This window comes from Nicotiana tabacum, chromosome 5 (assembly GCF_000715075.1).
Source record: "Nicotiana tabacum cultivar K326 chromosome 5, ASM71507v2, whole genome shotgun sequence".
Classification (NCBI taxonomy): Eukaryota; Viridiplantae; Streptophyta; class Magnoliopsida; order Solanales; family Solanaceae; genus Nicotiana; species Nicotiana tabacum.
The window spans coordinates 91862807-91881586 of NC_134084.1; the positions used below are offsets into that span (position 1 = coordinate 91862807).

At 38.0% G+C, this 18780-nt stretch overlaps 1 pseudogene; it reads right to left on the reverse strand.

Annotated features, from left to right (window-relative positions):
* Positions 1 to 4240: 4240 nt before the first annotated feature.
* LOC107828067 (transcription factor ORG2-like) lies at positions 4241 to 5708 on the reverse strand (annotated as a pseudogene).
* Positions 5709 to 18780: the final 13072 nt, after the last annotated feature.

An 18780-nucleotide genomic window follows, 5' to 3' on the forward strand; every position in this document is an offset into this window, starting at 1 on the left:
GTTACAACTATTCTGATAGAAATAAATACGGGGTACGCAGTTTTCATCTATAATCGCCCTTCCGAGTCCCGTGTGTTTTTCCTTTTCAGGAAAACAACCAAATGAGAGGAACTATCAAGTGCTCGAGGCTTCATACTTCAACACTCAAACACTTGGGGGACTACATAATATACATAGACATGTGTATAAAGAAGGAAAAGAAGATTGAGGGAAAATCAAGCCTAAAAAAGTCAAGTGCAGAGTAAATAGCCTAAAAGAGTCAAGTGCAGAATAAAAGTTACGAGATAGAGCCACGAGCTGAGGCTAAAGAGAAACAAAAACCTCATTATATTTAGGGTATTAGGGTAAAGGCCATATACTAAAACGGGTTATAAGGAAAAACCCCGTACATATTACTCTTCTTTTGTAAAAATCTGTTACAAGAAAAATAGTTACGAGAAAGTTATAGATGTACTTCAAATACATGTAAAGAATTATAAGTTCCAATAACAACTTGTCAAAGTTATTTCAAAGAAACATGTGTGTTCCTATTTCTTTTATCGTATGTTAACACCATTATAAAGTTGAGACGTCTACTTCATTAAGTGTCGAAATATAAAAGGGCCCTCTTTTATAAAACTCATGTTCAAATTAATTAGTCATGAGGATAACAGAAGCATTTTCGAAGAATAAAAATGCAAATTATTCTGTAAGTCCTTAAAAATTAAGGCAAGAATAAAGATAACAGAAGTTTATAATAATAACACGAGGAACTTCTTAATATGTAAAAATCTAAGACTAAGGACAAACTTAGTCATACAACTACGAGATTGTCTATATAGATTGCCTGCCCCATAAAAGACTTGGGGACTTACGACTTCAAAATCAACCCTCAAATAAAGTTAAGGGTCTGATTATAGTTTTCCAAAACAAAAGCAAAATCACTAGAACGTTCAAAACCGGTCAGTGAGAAGTTTGAGGAACCGAAGCAGGAGCATCGACAACAGTGGGTTCAATTTGGGCAGCTATATCAACAGATGCAGTTTCAGTCTGGCTTGTAGTAACAAATTTGATTGGGCTTGAAAGAATTGGGATACCCATATCAGCTTCAACATTCATGGGAGCTTCAGCCGCGGGAGAAGGGAAGTCCTGAGTTTGTTGAGCCTTTTCAATGGTTTTGGTGATCTTAGCTAACTCCAATTCCAGGTTGAAGTTTTCTTGACCAGCTTCAAGTAGGGTATCACGATGAGAATTCAAAAATGCCCAACTTGTCTCGACAACAGATTTTTCTTCAAGGATCTCATAATCCTTTTCCCAAGCAGCGATCTCATTCTTTAGCTCTTCATTTTCAGCCAAGGCGGAGTTGTGGGAAACTTGAAGAGAGTCATGGGATCATTCTAAAACACGCACTTTATCAGCTGCGATTCTGAGATCCTCTTGTGCTTGAGTCAAGTTTTGCACGAGCTCCCCAGCGTAAACTTCCTTTTGGTCCAAAAGAGCTTTTAACTCTTTGATTTCTTCACTAGCTTTAGATAGTTGCTCTGAGAAGGAGGACTCGAGATGTTCTTTGTCTTTTTCTGCTTGGCTTGAAGAAGCTTTTGCAACCGCCAATTCTGAAGTTAAAGCCCGCACTCGCTGCTCTAAGGTACTCTTGCTCTCTTGTAAGTCTTCTATATCAATCTGTGCACGCTCAAATTGCTCCTTCCGAATGAGAGTCACGTGCTATCTTCTCCAAGGGGGCGATTCTTTTCATCATTTCTATGCCAATAAGATTGGCCTGAAAAGGGGAAAAGGAAGTAAGAATCCTCAAAGATAGTCTAATTATAAAGCAAAAAAGGAAGAGAAGGAAAGTACCTTCAAAGTAGCATGTACGATATCATTCATTAAAGTCAGGGAACTATGACTCTCCAACTTGGCTTTTTCAATTGTGCCGATTAAAGGCTCCAACCATGCATCTACCTGACCTGACTTTCTCAAAAGGCTGCTCTCACCAGGAACTTCAATAGTTACCCGCCTCATATCGGCACTTCTACTTGAAGAGCCCGCTTTTGTATGATGAACGATAGGAGGGGGAATAGTCAAAGGAGGAGCCGGAGAAGAGGTACAAGCAGTAGAAGAAGGAACGGAAATAGCTGGGGCCGGTAAGGAAGGAACCACAAGCATGGGAGTTGGAAAAGAAGATAAGGGTACTTCGTCTAAAATAGGTCCTACATCTTCACGGCCAAATCTGCTGATGAAAAGTTGGTCAATAGACTCACGAGTATCGTGGGGAGTGACGTCATCGTCCGGAATTATTATTGGAGTTTCAACAGGTTCGGTAAGAGAAACCGACACTTCAGCTTTGTCATCAGATACGATGCATCTCCTAACTCGAGGCCTTGTCACCAGGGAGACCTCATCTCCCTCTTCTTCAGAGTCTTCCTCTTCTGCAACTTTCCTTTTTGCAGAAGAAGAACCCAAAACTATTTCCCGGGATCTTTCTAGAGAGATACGGGTTCCTGAAGGAGTACGGGTTCCCGAGGAAATACGAGAAGTCGCAACTGCTTCAGCAGTAACTCCTCGAGTAGCAAATCCTGACGAAAGGAAGGATAGAAATTAGAGCAATAAAAGAGAATATAGATACGAAAGGCACAAAATATAAATTCTTACCATGAGTTTTTACCTTCCAACCAAAATAGTTAGAAAGTGTTTTCCAAGACCTACCGTTCATCGGTGTGATCTTCAGCAATTTATCTACCCAACCACGGAAGTTGGGAACATCCCCCACAACTCCCATGGTAGCTAAGAAAAAAATAACAAAAGCAAAATTAGAGAAGTTGGCAAACTTGAAGGAAAAAAGGTACGAGAAGGTTAAAAGACTTACGTGCAAAATTACACTTCTCAGGGAAGGGAACATTATCCTCACCCACTAAACCAACAGTGGTGGAAGCAATGAATCGGGCATACCAGTCGCGGTCTTTGTCATCTTCGGGACTCACCAAAACCCTCTTACTCCTGGCTACTAGTGTAAGAACACCATTGCGAAAAAGCCCAGGTGAGTAAAGATGAATCAAGTGGGGGAAAGTAAAAGGAACTTTGGCTTTAGTGGCTAAATGCCTTAAACAGGTAACAACCCTCCATATGATCGGACCAATTTGGCCCAAACAGACGTTGAAGAAACGGCAAAATTCGAGAATGACTGGGTCAATCGTTGGTCTGAACCCTAAAGTAAAAGGGTATATGTAAACAAAAGAAAACCCAGTTAAATAAGAAGTTATCCTCTGATTCAGATTAGGGATAATAATGGGAAAATCGTTACTCCAATGACAATCCTTACGAACCACAGGAGTCAAAATTTCTGTAATTTGAGCGGGGTAAGTATCGACACGATCCAAAGTGGCAGTCTAGTTTCTTAGAGATTCCCTATCGTGGTAAAAAGATAATTCTGTAGGGACTATCTCTTCTACTAAAGGTTTGCGTAATGGTTCAGAAGGTTCTTTACTCCTAGAAGAAGATTTGTGAGAAAGGGAACCTCTGGTTCTAGAAGAGGGACCAGAACTAGAAGAAGGCATAGACGAACCACCTCGAGTAGATCCTAAGCTACGAAGCCTACCTCCCCTTCTATGCCTAACAGGGGCATTGGGGAAATAATCGACAATGGAGATTCTGGAGAGAGAGGGTTTGTGAAGACATAGCGAAGAGGAATGATGTAAAGAAGAAGTAAACAGAGAATGGAGAAATTAAGTGTTCAGTAAAATTTTATGAGGTAAAAGACAAGGAAAGAAGTTATACTTATATTGATAATCGACCGCCAAAGATAAAAGTGCAGTGAAGGAAGGATCACAATTATGATAACTGGCACTTCGTAAATAGTGGAACCGTAAAAACCTTGAAAAAGGCTGCAAAAACTGCAGAACCAATGAAAAATTGATACGTGTACGGAGTATTAAATGGAAGTGACAATTGAAGCGTCAATTTTGTCATAACATTAATGGTGACAAAAATTCTCGTTTTAATGAAAACCACTTCCCAAATATTTAACTGATGAATAAATGGAAAATAGGGGGACTATCTGTATTTGAAAAAATTACATTTATATAAGGATGACGTGTCGAGACACGTGGACTGGTCAAATAGTCAAAGAATTACAATTAATCAAGAGGCACGAGCAACAATAGAAACGAGCAAAGACAAAGGAAGAGGCACGGGTGGCCGTACATGTTTAAGTCATTTATATCCAAGAATCAAAAGGAATGGATCTGACCACAGTAAAGAGCGCAGATACAGAATTTGACAGGTATTAAATACTGGATACGTTAGGGAATTTGTATTGATTATAATGATTATGTAACGTAGTATTCAATGTCTTTAATTATTCATAATAGCCTCATTATGATTTGGGGAAAACGCATATCTTTAAGATACCTATAAAAGGGAGGTATCTGATCAATTGTAGGAACAAGAGATATTATCGGAATATACTTTGATTTACTTGTTTTTTCTCTTGATTACACTCTAATTACCTCAAATTACTTTCCTCTATATACTCTTTTGATTATCAGTACCCCGTTTTCTTCTAAATTCTAGCTTTGACTGAAATTCTATTTTTTGATTAAACACTACCATTGTTCCTTGAACCTGCTTAATAATACACAAAAGGGGAAAACAACAATTAGGAATTAGGATAATAGAACAAACAAACTATATACGAAAAGATGCTACTCTCTCCATTTCGATTTATATGATGTATGTTATGCATCACATTAAATTCCTTATTTTGAAAAAAAAACATTCCATACCTGAAAATGCAAGGCATAGAAGACGATGTCTTCAAAAGTTTCAAAAGAAGATGAATTTGGTAGAAGAAGTCCTTCATCCTCTAAGTCTGATACAGCCTCATCAAATGAATCTTTATTGATCTTCAAAGTAGATATCTGAATCACCACTTCTTTGTCACCTATTTCTGTTGCTGAAATAACTAATGAAGAGCTCTCATTTCCTCCTCTTCTTTTTTGCTTGTTAAAATCAGCTGAATTTTCATTATTAGAGATTGTTCTTGATGTAAGATCTTCTTTCTTCTCAATTAGTCTTTCCACTTCATTTTGTAACTCTGGTATGTACTTTAGAACTCTTGATATTGTGGATGGAATGCTTAGTTTTTTCTGTGAACATAAAAAATGATCAAGTCTTGTCAGCGCAAATTTAAGTTTAAATCTTAAGCTCAGAGATTGAATTGAAAAATAGGATAGTTATTTTTTTTTGTTTTAAATAATCCATAATACCTTATGGTCAGAAGCTGGAAGTAAAGAGCGAAGAGAGGAATATAAGCTATTGATTTTTTTCTGCGATGACGCTCACTAGCATTGTGATTAAGCTTCTTTACCATCTGATCAGGTTGATTACCATTATTATTAATCTGATCAAATTTTTTGGCATCGCAGTGTTCAAGAAGTCTTGTTTGAGATGATGATGATGAATGAAGTGCAGCAGCTGAATTATCTGAAGTATCTGTGGCAGTGTTTATAAAATGATGGCTTATGGGATCCTCCAAAAGCCAGCAAAAATGGTCAGAAAACAAAGGAGAAGAAGAAATGGCTAGCATTTTGCTAATACTCTGAAAACTTAATTAATTTATGCTTTACTAATTTTTGTAAGACAATATTGCAGTCGTTACATTTGTGATGAGAATTTATGCCAATAGCTTTGATCAGGTCATACCTCAGCATAAGCCTTAAATAATAATTATCGATTGGTGGTTATACTAATGATTTGGTCTTTTCTTCTTAAGATAACAAGTAATAGACTTGTGTATTTCCATGGCCAATGTTTATCTACATAAGAAATGTATATACTTGTAGGGTGTAATTGCGTGTGGGATCCATGGCATACACAAGCCTTGGGTAAGATTAGTCGAGTATTTAGTGTCCATGGCACGTGTAAGCACGTTTAATCAAATTAAACACATCGGCGAACTGAATTACGAGTTCGATCGAATCCAGTAATTTTGTTGAAACTATGTATTGTCTTAAATGATCAATTCAATGCATACAAAATTATTAATTTAATTTAGAACCTAATTAACAAATCAAATTCAATGTATATCTAATTAAATATTTTAAATATATACTCCCTTTATTTCAATTTATGTAAACATATTTGACTGGGCACGGAGCTTAAGAAAAAAGAAAAGGCTTTTGAACTTGTGATGTAAAATAAGACACATATAATTTTTGAGGCTATAAATCTTTGCAAAAAGGAAAACTATTTCTAAATATAGAAATGAGTTATTCTTTTTGGCACGAACTAAAAAGAAAATAGGTTCACATAAATTAAAATGGATGAAGTATATTTTTATTGTGTTTGTACTCATTGTCAAAAAATTTACAATAACAACAACATATCCAGTATGATCCACATAGTAGGGTCTGGGGAGGGTAGTGTGTACGACCTTACCCTTAGCTTGTGATGATAGTGAGGTTGTTTCTAATAGACCCCCAGCTAAGGAAAGCATAGGCACCACGTTAATAAAAATAAAGACAAGAAGGAACAATACCGAGAAGCCATTTAAAAGCAGCATAAAAAACAACAAGATAGTAAGATGACCAAAATGAAAGAAACGACAGGTAGTCATGGAAACCTAATACCAACAGAATGCGAGAGTACGTACTAATACTACCAGTATGAACAATCTAGACCATCTAATCTACTACCATAATCCTAGACCTCCACACCTTCCTATCAAGGGTCATGTCCTCGGTTAGCTGCAGCTGCGCCATGTCATGCCTAATTATCTCTCCCCAATTCCTCAAGACCTCCAATATCAACCTCCCATACCTCCTTACTGACGTGTTTGTGCTTCTCCTCCTTACATGTCCAAACCACCTAAGCCTCGTTTCCCCCATCTTCTCCTCAATAGGGGCCACACCCACCTTGTCGTGAATAATCTCATTCCTAATCCTACCTAATCAGGTGTACCCGCACATCCATATCAACATCCTCATCTCTGCTACCTTCAACTTCTGGACATGGACGCTCTTTACTAGCCAACACTCAGCCCCATATGATGTTTTAACTTCAATACTACACAAGAGGAGAGGGGGATGATTTGTGTGGTGTCCAATTTTTCGCTTAAACTGATTATGGAAGGACCTGGTTCTTCTAAGTATTCCTCAACCTACTATTACTGAAATAGTAAATGCGAAATATAAAGAACACAAGTATTTTACGTGGAAAACACCTAGCTCAAAAGGTGAAAAAACCACGACCTACTTCTCTGTAGGATGTTCCCAAACTCTCCACTAAATCACCAAGCCAAAAACTGCATTTACATAACACTTTTGTCAACCTAGGATTTACTCTAATCCCGTTGTAGCAAACATCCTCTAACTATTGCGACAACTTCAAGTTAACTCTAACTTGAATACTCTAAGTACCTATTAAAATTGCCTCTAGATAAAGCTGAAAGGTACAATATGAAAATACCTACTACAATTGAACTAGAATAAAAGACAGACACTTGGAACTGATTCTTCTATCTAGTTCATGTAGCTTCAGGTTTGCACATTTAAATCACACACGAACTGCTTGCAAAATGCCTTGTTATTTTGCTTTCAATTCACGTTTAACTTTTGCTTTTATGCATCACCTGTAAAGTGAGAACATCTTGCGATTTATAGAGTTAGTAGAGTAGAAAATAACTAGAGTTGTAATGCTACTCTTCCTTGGTGGAAGAGTTCTAGTTAACATTAACCTCTAACTCATTCCCTGTCTTGGATAGTGTTCTCTTTGAGTAAGGAGTCATTCTCCTTGTCAATTATGCAACATTTTCGATCAGGAGATATCAATTATACCAAGTTAAGCTCATCTCCTTCACGTACATCCCACATGCTCGAATCTACCTATGTCTACGCATACAAGGGATGGACCGGGTTCATGCCTGAGCTCCCTTTGTCAATCTTCAAAACAAACCTTCACTTGGGCCAACAAATTTCCCCTTTTTGATGATGACAAACTCGGTGCTTTTCATAAGCTTAGGCCCTGCTTCAACTTAGCTCAACATCAACACAATGTTAGAAACATTTTTTCTTTTTATCACTTATCATCAAGGACCAGGTACATTAGGTTATAAATACCACTGTTCAAAGTGTAAAGCACAACCTTTTCCCCTTTTGGCATCATCGAAAATTTGCATAAATATTTAAGATAACTAGATTTTAAAACTTATTCATGGCCACTAGGACTACTTTAAATGCAATCATGAATTAATCATCATTGATCAAGCTAAGAATTTTAACCATTAAATAAATATAAACAAATAGTTAGAGCAAAAGTTAGTGAATTTCATTGATGATTGATAAGATTTTACCACAAAGCATAAGAAGAAATAAAAATACTGAAAACATGAGCAAAAGCAAAAAAAATCCCGAACTGGGCCACTGGTTGATCTAAACTAGGCTAGGAGGTTTAAGGTTGGGAAGGACCAGATGCTTGGTTTTTGGCTTGGAGTAGTTTCAACATATCCTGAAGAATGCCATCATTCTACTCCTTTTCTCTTGCCAGCTCAGTTCTTAGAGCATCTCTCTTCGTCTCCACCTTTGCCAATCTCTTCTTCAGCCTCTCAATCTCAGCATCCTTAGCCCTACTTTCTTGCACCAAGACTCGCACCTTGCTATTCATTGGTACCTTCTTGGATGAACCAGGTTCTTTAGTAGTGGCATGGATTTCATAGTCACAAGCAAGCAGAGTATTTGCCTCAAAATGATCCTTGCTTGTACCAACCTCCCACTTCTTCATAGGTACCTTGAAATGTGCAAGCACAGTTGTGAGAATAAAGCCATAGGTAATGGTATGAGTCTTGGTGTCATTTAGAACCCTATCAAGAAGCTGGATAATAAATCCATACTAGTTAATCTGCCTCCCACTATCCAAACACTCCATCAAGACCAAGTCCATGAAGTTTGAAATGTGCCTCTTTTCCTACCTTGGCATAACATATTTGTTGACAAATTCGAACAACACTTTGTAAGATGGCTTCATCTCACTCTTGTACACAGTCTTGGGCTCAATTTCCTCCTTATTGTCAACTGAATTTTCAGGTAATGGCAAGGTCAATAGGAAGATTGTTTAGGCTTGTCCACTTGAGCTTTGTATAGTCATTGTACCCCTCAGTAGGTACACCCAGAATTTCTCCCAACTCCTTCACATCGAAAGAGACTTGCACTTCTTTCACCATAATGGTAACCCTTCCATTTTTCACCTCAGAATTTTCCATAAACTCAACAACTTCATTCCTGGCCAACCTACCATCCATCTGAAAGGCTATGTCCTTCCATCCTTGCAATTCCAACTTCTCCAATAGCAACACCATTCTTTGCTCCTCCAAGTCTCTGAGGAGTCTTCCTTTCAAAATAGTCCTTTTGCCAAACTTGGTCATCTTGTCTTTTTCATCATCAGAGTCATCTTCTTCTTCCTCCCCACTCCATTCTTCTTCATCTACAAGTTTCACTTTTCTTGATTTTACAGCAAATTTTGACTCTGAAATAGACTTCTTAGTGGAAGTCTTGGCTTTCTTGGGTTTGGGAGTCAAAACCTCCACTTTATCAGTCTCCTCTTCATCTTGAAGGACCAGGTCCGTCTCACCAACATCAGCAGCCTCAATAGGCTCACTCATCTTCTTCTTTCCCTTAGCAACTGCTTTTCTTCTGCTTTCCTCCAAGGTTTTCTCCAATTTTTCCTCATTCTGCCTTTTCTGGCTTCTTGTGGCTCTACCTTTTGTGGGAGAAATTTCAACAGTAACAAAAGGGACAGAAGGGGCAGCCTTCCTTTTCTTATTTGTCCTAGCAGTGCCAGGAGTTTTAGCCTTTGAACTTCCCTTCTTTTTGGGTTATAACTCTCATTCACCTTTTTAGTAGGTCTGCTAGGGTTTCCTATTCAGATGGAACAGGTTCATCTACATTTTTCCTAAGTTGAACTAGCCCTTTAGCAGCTTCACCAGACCCACTTACCCCTATTTTGTATACACTCTCCTCTATTCCAGCAGATTCCTCTCCCAAAACAACTATTGCACCTGTTTCATTGGTTAGACTAACAATAGTGGGTGAAGAATCAACCACTCTTTTACCCTTTCCCCTCACAACACTCCTAGCACCCTTGCTCTCTTTTTCTTTTCCCTTTTCATTATTACCACCAACTTCTCTAGATTCTGTAGTCTCAACACCTGCTGTAAACCCTACCAGTACAAACTTATTCTCCAAATTTTGAAGCAACTTGAGAATTTGTCTCAGGAGTAACTTTAGGACCAGAAGATACCTGTTCAGTTTTGGAAGAACCACTTTCTTCTCCCTCAGTAGCAGACTTAAGTGTATCTTCAGATTTCCGGGATTCTTCTTCCCTACCTGCTTTAAATTGTTTGTTTATTTTCTCGATCTGCTCTCCTCTAGTGACAATCTTACGAGCCATCATTTTTACTATACTTTTCTTAGAGATTGGTGTGGTTGCAGGAGTTGTGGTTGCAGGAGTGGTAGTGGGTGTGGAAGTGGTTTCTTATGGTGGTGATGATGAAGGGCTTTTAGGAGTGTTAGCCATTTCTTTGCTTGGTTCTGGAAGAAAATAGAAGTAAAATGTATTTGGAGGATTAGAGAAGTGGAGAGTGGTTGACGGCTTGAAAAGTAGTGGAGTGAAGAAAGCAATAATGTTGATCAATATAAAAGGAGGTAATTAATGGGTAATGACAGGCTTTTAAGACTTTTAAAAGTCTAATAAAACTGAATTTCAGGTTTGAAAAGACATTGGAGTTTATCCCTAATATCTAGGTAGTTTAATTCGGTTAGAAGTCTTTGAACGGAACTGATTCACTTATAACGGATAAGTTCAAAAGAACTTTGGAATTAGGTAGGACTCTGCTCATGATCCAAATATTATTATTTTAAGTTATATAGTGTGTAGCAAATATACCGTGTAATCTTGATGAACCAGGTTCTTCATCGAGAATACTCTTGTGTAAGTCTAAATTTGTCAAAATAGAGAAATATCATTCAAGATTAATGAATTATTTTAACACATGACACAAGAGTATACTATTGAAAGTATGAGATTGAGCAAATCTAATCTACTTATGTACAAAATTTACAGATTTTCTAAACAATTTATTTTTTTTCGATTGTGAAATTTTGAACTTGTCCTTTTAGGTGATCTTAATCATCCCTAATTCTAACTTGTTCCTTTCAAAGTGATATCTACTTAGAGCTTTTGTTAAGATGTCATCTATTTGTTTGTTAGTAGCACAAAACTCCACAGTGATCAAACCTTTCTCATAGTTGTCCCTAAAAAAATGGTACCTAATATCTATGTGCTTAGTTCTCTTATGATAAACCAGGTTCTTTGTCATACTAATGGCACTAATGTTATTACAAAACATAGGGATACAACTAACATCAATTCCAAAGTCCATTAATTGTTGTTTGATCCACAACATGAAGCAGCAACAACATACTCAGCTTCAGCAGTAGATAAGGCTACATAATTTTGCTTTTTAGTAGCCCAAGACACAAGATATGAGCCAAGAAAGTGTGCAATACCTTAAGTGCTCTTTATATCCACAATAAACCTGCATAATCAGCATATCCCACTAGATTAAAATTACTACCTTTTGGATACCAGAGGCGAAGGTCAGTGGTGCCTTTTAGGTATCTCGAAATCTTCTTGACAGCAGTCAAGTGAGACTCTTTTGGATTCGCCTGAAATCCTGCACAAAAGCCTACACTGAGAATAATGTCAGGTCTTCTATCAGTGAGATACAACAATGAGCCAATCATTTCCCTATACAACTTCTGATCAACAGATGAACCGGGTTCATTTTTATCCAACTTTGTAGCTGTTGCAATAGAAGTGTCAATTTCTTTGGAATCTTCCATTTTAAACCTTTTAAGCAGCTTTTTTACATACTTGTTGATGGATCATAGTTCTATTTGAATTTTGTTTAATCTATAAGCCTAAAGAGAAATTAAGCTCACTCATCATGCTCATTTCAAATTCACTCCCCATTAATTTAGCAAATTCTTTACTTAACTTATCAGTGGTTGCTCCAAAGATTATATCATCAATATATATTTGAACTACCAAGAGATCTTTAGCTTTTTCTTTCAAGAACAAAGTATTGTCAATTTTACCTCTCTTGTAGTCATGCTCAAGCAAAAATTTTGATAATCTTTCATACCATGCTCCTGGAGCCTGCTCGAGCCCATAAAGTACCTTGTCAAGTTTGTATACATGATCAGGATGTTCCTTGCTTTCAAACCCCGAAGGTTGCTTGACAAACACTTCTTCCTTGAGATAGCCATTGAGGAAGGTACTCTTGACATCCATTTGATGGAGTAAATTCCATGTAAGCAGCAAAAGCTATCAGGAGTCTAATAGCTTCCAATCTTACAACTGGAGCAAAAGTCTCATCATATTCTATGCCCTCCTCTTAACTATACCATTGAACCACCAATCATGCCTTGTTCCTTGTAAATGTTCCATCTTTATCAAGTTTATTTCTGAAGACACATTTAGTGCCAATCACTTATCTGCCCCTAGGTCTTGGTACCAGATGCCAAACTTGACTTCTCTTAAATTGGTTGAGTTCATCATGCATTGCATTCACTCATTCTGCATCCTACAAAGCCTCAACAACATTTTTAGGTTCAATAAGAGATAGAAAAGCATCAAAAGCACAAAAATTCTTCAAAGAAGATCTGGTTTTGATTCCAGAGGTTGGATCAGTAATTATGTTCTTAATGGGATGAGAACTTTGGTACTTGTAAGGTTTCACAACCAGCTGATTTCCTCTTGATGTTCCTCCAATGTTTTGTTTCTGAGGAACAAGTTCATGGACAGGTTCCATTGAGGTTTGAGATTCAGCTCCTCTTTGTTTAGTTCCCCCTATCACGTTGCCCTGAGTAGAAGAACCTGTTCCATCACTTGTTCCTTCCTCTGGTGCATCTTTAGTCTAGTCTATGGTTTCATTTGAATTTTTTACCAGCCTAATTGCTTCATCTTCATGTTCCTATCTCTCAGAAAGAATGTTAGTTTCATCAAAAACCACATGTACACTTTCTTCTACACACATAGTTCTTTTGTTATAGATCTTATAAGCTTTACTATGTGAAAAATATCCCAAGATTACTCCCTCATCACTTCTGGGATCAAATTTACCTAGGGAGTCTTTGCCATTATTGTGCACAAAGCACTTGCATCCAAATGACCTAAGATGGGATATATTTGGCTTTCTCCCTTTAAGTAACTCATAAGGAGTCTTCTCAATAAGAGGTCTAGTCATGCACCTACTTATGATGTAACATGCAGTGTTCCCAGCTTCTACCCAGAAACTATGAGGCAATTTACTAGAAAGAAGCATAGTCCTAGCCATTTCTTCCAATGACCTATTCTTTCTTTCAACTACACCATTTTATTGTGGAGCCGTAGGTGCATAAAAGTTATGATCTACGCCATACACATCATAAAATTCAGCAAATTTATCATTTTCAAATTTAGTACCATGATCAGACCTAATTGATGCAAGTTGATTACCTAGTTGTTTTTGAGTTTTTTTAACAAAGGAAGTGAACATGTCGAATGCTTCATCTTTTGATGTCAGAAACAATGTCCAAGTAAACCTAGAGTAATTATCAACAAGCACCATAACATATCTCTTACCACATCTGCTCAGTGTTCTCATTGGTCCACAAAAATCCATATGGACCAGTTCCATCGTTCTGGTGGTACTTACCATTTTCTTGTTTTTGAAAGAGGATCTTACCTGCTTCCCTCATGCACTCACAAACTTTGTCTTCCTTGAACTTAATGTTAGGCAGTCCTATCACCAAGGCCTTGGATACTAGTTTGTTGAGTTCACTTAGACTGGGATGGTTCACTCTTTTGTGCCAATGGAGGGGATCATTATCCAACCCACTTAAGCAAGTGAGTTTATTTTCTGAAAGTGTGGACATATCTATAATATATATATATTGTTCACTCTTTTTCCCTGCAAAACAATCTTGTGAGTGGTAAGATTTATCACAAAACATTTGGTAGAGGTGAATGCTACCAAGTTACCTCTATCACACAATTGTGATACACTGATTAGGCTGCATTTTAGGCCATCTATCAAGTAGACATTCTCAATAGAGTGAGAATCAGTCTTACCTACCTTTCCAACCCCAATGATCTCATTTTTCTTCCCATTTCCAAAGGAGACATTACCTCATTTGAGGTCCTCAAGTGAAAGGAACTAGTTCTTTCTTCCTGGCATATGCTTTGAACAGCTACTATCCATGTACCATTTGGCTGCTCCCCTTCACTTGAACCTGCAAAAGGAAATCAGGGGTTAGTCTTAGGAACCCAAACTAGTTTGGGTCCCTTTTTATAGGAAAAAAGGGTAAATCGGATTCTTTTTAGCCCAACCTGGCAGCCTATTTTTCCCTTGACAAATTCTTTATTCTTTTGACTAGCCTTTTCTTTTGAAATGCATTCACTTTTATAGTGATCAGTTTTACCATAGTGTGTGCAAGTTTTATTACTAGGAAGTGTGAGGTACTTGCTTTTGGGATCGCACTTAGGTGCAGGGGTCCCATAGCCAAGTCCTCTCTTGTTGCTACTATGGTATTCGTATAGCCATGAACGTGCATCAGAGGACCTCTTCCATTTATGTATTCTATATAGCTCATGCTTTACCTTGCTTAGATCTTCATTTAGGACTCTTATCTGCTCATCCCTTTTGTACAACTCATCCTTCATTTTTCCTAAATTTTCTTCTAAAGTAAGTTGTGTGTGATCGGATTTCTTTTAACATGTTCCTAATTACAATCTTAGATTTTTAGATCTAAGCTCTAGGACAGTGGTGTCAAATTCATGAACCTGGTTCTTTAACTCAGCTTTTTTACTTTAACTTTCACTAACCCTAAGTTCCAGATTTTTGCACTTAGCTTTCCAAATCACAAATTCCTTAGACAACTGTTCCTTTTCATTGTTTACATCCTCAGATTCATCAATGAAATCTATAAATAACTCATATAGCCTTTCTTTAAACAAAAATTTAATCTTGTCTTTGAGATGAATTACACTTACCTTAGATTCCTCATCAGATTCTCCAGTGGCCATAAATACTTGTTTATTTGCATCTTCATCATCTAAGCCTTCATCTGAGCTTTTTTCCCAAGCAACAACCATAGCCTTTGTTGATCCTTTGTTCTTCTTGGGTTGAACCAGTTCCTTCTTCCTATTTCTTCGTTCAACTCTTTCCTTTTTCCATTCAATTTCCCATTGAGGGCAATTTTTGATGTGGTGATCAGTCTTCCCACACTTGTAGCACCCCTCATTGGTTTGCTTTTTAGGAACTTTTGGTTTACTGTAGCTTCCACTTCTTGAAAGACCCTTTCCTCTCATTAGATACTTCTTGAAGTCCTTTGTGATCATGACTATTTCATCATCTTCTAGTTCAGAACCGTCAGTGATTCTAAGTGCCAGGCTCCTTTCATTCTTGGGTACATCCATCTTCATGGTTTGCCTTCTAAGTTCATAAACAGTGAGATTTCCAATTAGCTCATCAAACTTAAGAGTGACAATGTTCTTTGATTCCTGAATGACAGTGATTTTGCTCTCCCAAGTGACTGGCAGAACCCTTGTCAAAATCTTCTCAACTTTGTCTTCTTCGGGAATAATCCTTCTAAGAGACTTAAGTTCATTTGTCAGTGTGGTGAACCTTGTATACATCTCTTGGATGGTTTCCCCTTCCTTCATGATAAAGTTATCATATTGGGAATACAGTAAAGTTCCTCTAGACCTCTTCACTTGAGGTGTTCCTTCATGGGCCACTTGCAGAGTGTCTCATATTTGCTTAGCAGTGGTACAACTTTGGATTCTACTGTACTCATCTGGATCAAGTCCATAAATAAGCCATTTTTTAGCTTTGGCATTCTTATCACATTTCCTCAGTCTTCAGTAGTGCAGTCAACTCTTGTCTTTGGCACATCTACTCCTTCAGAATTTTTCTCCAAGGTAGCCAATGGTCCATTGGTGACAATGTCCCAAAGCTCATAGTCCTCTCCGATGATGTGAACTCTCATCCTGGTTTTCCACCAAGAGTAGTACTGGCCATTAAAGGGTTGTGGCCTATCAGTGGATTGTCTTTCCCAATTGCCAGATGGTGCACTCATCTTCATCTATTCCTAAGGTGTTAGCCTCTTCAAAGATAACATGCTCTGATACTAGTTGATGTTTTAACGTCAATACCACACAAGAGGGGGTGGTTTATGTGGTGTTTAATTTTTCGCTTAAACTGATTATGGAACGACCTAGTTCTTCTAAGTGTTCTTTAACCTACTGTAGGCATATAAAATTTGTACGAATTAAATTCATAAATTAACTTGGACTTATTTTAAATTCAAGATATATTGGTCCGAATAAATATTATGGGCTAACACAATTGGATTAATCCAATATATATATGGATTAAATAAGTCTTAATCCATTGGGCTAGCCTATTTAACTAGGCTAAAGTGATGAACCCACTTCATTAAGCCCAAGATATCATCTTCCTAGAGGACCAGTTTGGTGCCATGTGTCATATGACGTGGCACGCCAAGTCAAGCGAAAGAGCCAACAGGATTATGCCACCTGTCAAAATAACAAGGCGTGCCAAGTCACATTAAAAAACTAATGAAATTGCGCCACGTGTGCAAGTGACATGTTCTCGCCAATCAAATGCGGCCTTTTCACACTTGGTCGGAAAGAGTTTGTTCTTATCATAACTCTTCCTTTCCACAACTATAAATAGGGGTCTTCATAACCAGAAAATACACCCGAAGTTATAACAAGAAGCAAGAAAGAGCTAGTAGATCAAACACTGCAAATTCCTCCACAATTTTCAAGCTTCAAGCAATCAAGTTCAAGCTCAAGAATGAAGAACAAATCAACGTCAAGTTCAAGCAATCAAGCTAAAGCTCAAGAACAAGATTATTGTTCGTGGCAACAACTACATATTCAAGATCAAGCTCAAAGGCACTTGAATTTATTTACTATTGAAAAGAAGAACTAGAGGATTCATAGAGACTGTACACTCATATTATTTGAAATCAAATACTATGATTGTTGCAATATTTTTCGGTCTTGATTTTATTTCTCGATGCAAATTTTATTGTCTACAAATTCTGGCACGCTTGGTGGGATAATCTCTACCTCTCATCTCAGCTTTTCAATCACCAAAGTTTCAGAACCTCAAAATGGATTCAAAGAAAATCAACCCCGAATCAACTTCCACCAAGGCTGCTAACTCCAGGTTCTATGTTGATGTGGAAAGCATCCTCGATGTTACCTTTGGGAGCTTCGGACCGGTTACGAGGAGCAAAGCAAGCTCTTTAGGACAACAAGCACTCTAAGTGCCGTCCGCATCAACCTCTGTTTTCAGATCTTTTTCCTCAAAAGGAGCAAGATCTTCCATAAACGCACCCAAATGAGGAAGCGGTGTTGCTGAAAAGATCAAGAAAACACTTGCTCTGCTTAACTTCTCTGGATCCAAGAACTCTGCTGTGAAGGACGATGATGATGCTTCAAATGATGGATCCTCCCCACTTACACTGCATAGCGTGAGCCATTCAAGAATCAATCTGTGTGACAATCCATGCTACTCCCCATCATCTACAACAATCATGCAAGCCATGGTGACAAACACTTCATCTATGGAAGAGCAGTTGGCAAACTTGACGAAAGTAATCGCTGGCTTGACTAAGTGCATGCAAACTCAAGATGCTAGAATTGACAAGCTAACAGACAAGGTGGGAATCTTGGTGGAAGAAGAATCTACCCATGCACTTGGAAAGCTCCCAGAAGTTCTAGAGATTGATTCTCCCCCAAGACGAGCAACATCCGCTAAGGCTATCCCTATCTCATCGAAAGGGGTGATTCACATTGATCAATTGAAGGAATTCTTTGAAGGAACTATTAAGAATAAGTATGAAGTTGCTGCAAGTCTTCCCTTAGATATGCAAAGCTATACACTGCAATGATCGATATGTTAAAGATGCCCGCTGGCTATCAACCTCTGAAGTTTCAATAGTTTGATGGTAAAGGCAATCCAAAGCAACATGTGGCGCACTTTATTGAGACATGCAACAATGCTGGACATATGGAGATTACCTCGTCAAACAGTTTGTACGCTCACTAAAAGGAAATACTTTTGATTGGTATACAGACCTCGAGGTGGGATCTATTGATAGCTGGGATCAACTAGAGCAAGAGTTCCTCAATAGCTTTTATAGCACAAGGCGCACTATAAGCATGGTGGTACTCACAAGTACTCTTCAACAGAAGGGTGAACAAGTTATTGACTTTATCAATCGTTTGAGGAATGCAAGCCTCAACTGTAAAGATAGACTTAGTGAAGCTTCTGGCATAGAGATGTGCATCCAAGGCATGCATGGGGGATTGCGCTACATCTTTCAAGGTATCAAGCCTAGCACATTTGAAGAACTTGCAACTCGTGACCATGACATGGAATTGAGCATGATCGCCGCTGGAAATAAAAGGCTGCCTATTTATGAGCCTCGCAAAGGGAGTGGCAAGCAAGAAGTAAGGAAATGGAGCAAATTTGTACCCAGATCTGAAAACAAAGAAGCTATGAATGTCAACACATCACCTGTGAAGTTCACAACGAAGGTGAGCAAGAAGCAGAGTACGAAATTCACTTTTTTTCAAGATAAACTAAGTGGGAAGTTGACTCTAAAAGAAATGCAAGAAAAGGAGTACCCATTTCTGGATTCTGATGTGCCAGCAATTTTTGAAGAACTC